The sequence below is a fragment of the Eucalyptus grandis genome, chromosome 5 (assembly GCF_016545825.1).
Source record: "Eucalyptus grandis isolate ANBG69807.140 chromosome 5, ASM1654582v1, whole genome shotgun sequence".
NCBI classification, from domain to species: domain Eukaryota; kingdom Viridiplantae; phylum Streptophyta; class Magnoliopsida; order Myrtales; family Myrtaceae; genus Eucalyptus; species Eucalyptus grandis.
The window spans coordinates 54447144-54453143 of record NC_052616.1 but is presented as its reverse complement, the minus strand read 5'-3'; positions in this window follow the sequence as shown (position 1 = coordinate 54453143).

The window sequence follows — 6000 nt, the reverse complement described above, 5'->3', positions numbered from 1 at the left end:
GTTTTGACCAAAACAAAAAGCCATGTTATTAGCTTAACAGTTTAGAATTTTGGTTTGTTCGTATGGATTAGACGTTATTGTTGCTTGCAAGGTACAATGTCACATCAACGCACATGACTATCACATTACGTAACGCATTCATGTGTATAAAAGTGATTCATATGAAATGATCGCCAAAAAATTGTACAGGGAATGACCACCCAATGCCAATGGAAATACTAGCAACATCAATTGAGTTAAGGGTGTGAACTAGTTCATTTGGCTAATAAAAGAACGTAACAACAGATTAGTACCGATTTTACTAATGTCTTTTCTTACAACTTTTTTTTTTCCTCTCAATTATTTCCTCTTTTCAAATAAATCAATTCTTAAGTGAAAAAACTATCAACACATTGGTGTGTTTATTAGGGATGAACAGTTTTAGGTTATACACTACTGCCCTCAGCGGTGTAGCTGGCTCGGGCTCTCTCCCCCTCACGAAGGGGAGAAGTTCGAATCTCAGAGGCATCGTTAGGGATTCTTACCTGGAGTATTGTGGTGGTGGGTCCTATAGTCGCTCCCCCAGGGTTTGCTCACTGGCTGTCGGCTTACGGGATTTCCTGGGTTACCAAAAAAAAAAAAAAAACAGTTTTAGGTTCCACTTGAAATTTGGAACCTACTCGTCAGAACAAATTTTCTAATTTTTGGAACCTGAAGCTATCTTGTCACAGATTCCAAGGCCAGTTCAAGGGCCTAACTAAGTTCCACATGTACTCTTAATTGAACAACTATAATGAATTATTACCTTTAATGATCATTATTTTCAACTATCATTGATCATAACTTATATTTATACATGTGAAAATTATGAAATATTAACAAAGTAAAAGTCTTATCCATTGAAATTGCTGCAAATGGAAGTTCATAATAGAAGTTTTATATTACATATTCATCATTGGACGCTATGAAATGCTACAAGATCGCACGAAGATATAGACCAAGAAAAACATAAGGACTCGTTTTAGGTTCCAGGTGGACTTGAAACTTAGAACCTACCGTCAGAACAAATTTCCCAATTTTTGAAACTTGGAACTTATTCTGCATATCCTAAAACTTAGAATCGGCAGAACCGAAAAGTGGGAATCAATCTGATTCTCAAATTCCTTAATTTACCCTGAAAGCATGCGTCTACCGAGTGATTATTGCATCCGCAGAATAATTCTTAATGAGAAATTAATACCAACGTTGCTTGTCGGTTTCATTGTGGATGTGTATGTTCCAGGGTTTCATTTTATTTTCTTTTATTGTGATTTTTCTCTTTTCCATGAATTAGTAATAGCAATTGACATAATATAAATAGTGTCCGCACGGTGCCACTCTCTCATTTCGCCTTAAATCACAAAGGGAAGAGTATTTCCCATGAAGAATAATATCCTTTGGCCGGAAGAATTCGAAAGGAAAGAAGGGATCTAAATAATTACGAGAGAAGAAAAGAGATAGGCTTTGTGGAGATTCAGTTAATATTTTGTTTGGATGCTAGTAAGAGAAAAGAAAGGAATAGAATGCATTGCAACACAAATATCTTTATTATGTATTTAGAGAAAGATGTAAAACTAGGATACGACAAGAGCATCACGAATTCTTTGACTACACACCAAGTGAATAAGAAGCTGTTTGGTAACCATCCAAATAGTAGCCAATTTTGATTTTTTGTTCACGAGAGTAATTTTGGAACAGAATCGCATTTGGTAAGATTTTTGTTCCTAGGAATAAATTTCTATTTTTTTGTTCCCGAAAGTTGATTTGGAACAAAATCAAGAATATAAAAAATAGTTGATTCTTGTTCCGAGAACAAATCTAATAATCAAAACCAATTCTTCTTCTTCTTCCCTTCTCTTCTTCTTCTTCTTCTTCTTCTTCTTCTCTTTTTCTCTTCTTCATCGACCGCCATCCCGCGGCTACTATCCACCGTCATCCACCATCACCTGTCGCTGTCTGCCGTTGATGTGGACATCGAGCTATATTGAGGAGGAGGTGCTAAGGACCCATTATCTATTCCTACTGGTTCGATCACTCGAGCGCGGGCCAAGCAATTCAGGCAAGCTGTTGGCATCATGGTTCATGATCTTTGGCGTGGAGATGACCTTGGATCAAATCTTGAAGAATCTTGGAAATCTTGGCGCAATTTTTTATCTGGTCACCAAATATTTGACCAAGTCAAATAGGAATATTCTTCTTGTTTAGGAATATTCTAGAATATGACACATTAGATTTTTAGGGTTTGTGCGGCAGCTAGAAAACCTATATAAAGGAATTGCCAAATTTCTTTTGGGGATAGATATTTTATTTTTGAGGAAAAAGTTGAGAGATTCTCTTCTATTGTTCTTTTGAGGACTTGACCTAATCAAGATTCTCTTGTGGCGGTTGATTCGACTTATCGAGCGAGATAGCGAATTCTTTCGCCCGTGGCGTCTATAACGTTGGTTGGTTGACACGCGTTCGTCAACAAGTCACGTTCATACCGAGGTTGTCAATCACAGGTTTAATTGGAGGTCAAGGTTTGCAATTCGCACCATCTGGGCTTTCGTAGAACGATCCTTCCGCAACGATTCACATCAGTTGGTATCAGAGCTTGCTTCTACAAGGTCTATTTATCTTTAATTTTCTGTTGATATTACATGAGGGTTGATGGTGACCAAGAGCTACCCCGGGGAAGGCCGCAACATCAGCGAGACACCTCTAGAACACGACATAGAAGGCAGCGGCATTATGATGATGATGAGGCCGACATGGAGGATGATCGAGATGCTCGATTTGGAAGGTGGAATGGAGCCCGAGGGTTTAGACATCAAGAAGATAATGAACTTGGCAATATCAAGATGAAGATTCCTTCTTTCCAAGGGAAGAATGATCCCGATGCGTATCTAGAATGGGAGAAACGCATGGAGATGGTATTTGATTGCCAACGATACTCCGAGCTCAAAAAGGTAAAAATTGCAGCTGTTGAATTTACTGATTATGCTATAATTTGGTGGGATCAACTTGTGACTAGTAGGAGGCGCAATGGTGAAAGACCGATAGAGACGTGGGATGAGATGAAAGCGGTGATAAGGAGGTGTTTTGTACCTAGTCATTACCATCGAGATTTGTTTCAAAAGTTACAAAATCTCACACAAGGCAATAAGAGCGTGGAAGAGTATCACAAGGAGATGAAGATTGCCATGATCTATGCTAATATGGTGGAGGATCGTGAGGCCACAATGTCAAGATTTTTGAGTGGTTTGAGCCGAGACATAGCAAGGGTGGTGGAGCTGCAACACTATGTTGAATTGGAGGAACTGGTGGACAAAGTCATCAAAGTTGAGCGGCAATTGAAATTGGACTGAAATCACAAGAGTGGAGGAGGTTCAAATCAGAATTGGAGATCCAATTGGAAGAGAGACAAGAAGCCAAATTGGAGAGGAAACAACACCAAAACCGAAACCTCAAAGGAGAAGGAGGAGGACGGTAAAGTTGGAACGAATCCGATTTCAGGTAAAATTGAAAACCCTAACACTAGAACTCGTGAGATTAAATGTTTTAAGTGTTTGGGCAGGGGTCATATGGCGAATCAATGCCCTAATAGGAGGGTGGTGATCATGATTGGACATGGTGTTATTGAGTCCGAAAGTGAAAGGGAAGAAGAGGATGATGAGATGCCACCATTGGAGGATTGTAGTGATGGAGAAGTGGCTATAAAAAGGAGACTTATTGGTGGTTAGGCGTTCTCTGAGTGTGCAAGTAAAAGAGGAGGAGCATCACCAATAAAAAGATAACTTGTTTCATACAAGATGCGTGGTGAATGGTAAGATCTGTAGTATGATAATTGATGGAGGTAGTTGTGCAAATGTGGCAAGTTGTATTATGGTGGATAAGTTGGGTTTGAAAACGACAAAGCACCCTAGGCCTTATAGACTTCAATAGTTAAATGATAGTGGTGAGATGAAAATATCGAAGAAAGTTCAAATTCCATTTGAGATAAGGAGATACAAGGACGAGGTAGAGTGTGATGTTGTACCTATGCAAACGGGTCATATCTTGCTTGGAAGACCATGGCAATATGATCGAAAGGTACATCATGATGGATATACTAATCGTTATTCATTGGTGATGAATCAAAAGACTTATACATTGGTACCAATGACACCTAATGAGGCGTATCAAGATCAGTTAAAATTACAACGAGAAGCCGAGAGAGAGAGAGAGAGAATGTGAGAAATCCAAGGGCTTGCGTGATGTGTTTGAGATGCAAAGAAAAGGAGAGGCCGAGAGAAGAATTGTGGTAAAAACCAAGGAAAAAGAAGAGAGTAAAGGAAAGAGGCAAAATAATTTTTATGCAAAATCAAGTGAAGTGAGGAAAGCTTTAGTTCTAGATCGATCAATGCTTGTACTTGTGTACAAGGAGGTTTTGTTTTCTACTAACGATCTTGACCCAAGTTTGCCTAGTCCTATTGTGTCTTTATTGCAGGAATTTGAAGATGTCTTTCCTGATGAACTTCCTCGAGGTATACCACCGATTCGAGACATAGAACATCAAATTGACTTTATTCCTGGTGCGCCATTACCTAATCGACCCGCATATCGAAGTAATCCCGAGGAGACAAAGGAACTTCAACGGCAAGTTAGCGAACTATTGGAATGAGGGTATGTGAGAGAGAGTCTTAGCCCGTGCGCCATCCCTGTTTTGTTGGTGCCAAAGAAGGATGGAACTTGGCGAATGTGTGGCTGAGTAATCAATAATATTACAGTAAAGTATCGACATCCTATTCCTAGGTTAGATGACATGTTAGATGAGTTGCATGGTTCTTGCACTTTCACTAAGATCGATTTGAAAAGTGGCTATCATCAAATTAGGATGAAAGAAGGTGATGAATGGAAAACTGCATTTAAGACCAAGTATGGATTATATGAGTGGTTAGTCATGCCATTTGGATTAACTAATGCATCGAGCACGTTTATGCAACTTATGAATCATGTTTTGCGTGCTTTTATTGGTTGATTTATGGTTGTCTATTTCAATGACATCTTGATTTATAGACAAAGTCCCGATGATCATATTGAGCATGCGCGAGCTGTCTTGCATGTTTTAAGGGCCGAGCAATTATATGCTAATCTAAAGAAGTGCTCTTTTGTTACTAACAAATTAGTATTTCTAGGATTTGTTGTTAATGCTGATAGTATACAGGTTGATGAAGAAAAGGTTAAAGCAATTCATGAATGGCCAACACCTAAGACCGTAGGAGAGGTGCGTAGCTTTCGTGGATTGGTGAGTTTTTATCGGCGATTTGTGGGAAATTTCAGCACCATTGCCGCACCTTTAACTGAGGTTATCAAGAAGCACGTGGGTATCACGTGGGGTGAAGAGCAAGAGAAAGCATTTAATTTTTTCAAAGATAAGTTGACTACTGCTCCTTTGTTATCTTTACTGAATTCAGTACTACTTTTGAGATAGAGTGCGATGCTTCTAGTACAGGAATTGGAGCTGTGTTGATGCAAGGAAGGCGTCCCATAGCTTATTTCAATGAAAAATTAAGTGGAGCAACATTGAATTATCCTACCTATGATAAGGAGATGTATGCTTTAGTGCGAACTTTGGAGACTTGGCAACATTATTTATGGCTAAAGGAGTTTGTGATCTACACCGATCATGAGACCTTAAAGTACTTGAAAGGGCAGCAAAAGTTGAATAAAAGACATGCCAAATGGATGGAGTTCATTGAGACTTTTCCATATGTGATCAAGTACAAGAATGGTAAGGAGAATGTGGTAGCCGATGCACTTTCTCGAAGGTATGCGATTCTAACTATTTTAGAAGCAAAGTGTCTAGGTTTTGAGCATATCAAGGGCTTATAGACTGATGATGATGACTTTGGGAGAGTGTATGAAGCATGTGAACACGTTGCATTTGATAAATCCTATAGGCATGAAGGTTATCTTTTCCGTGAAAACAAACTATGTTTGCCTAAGTGTTCTTTGCGTGAA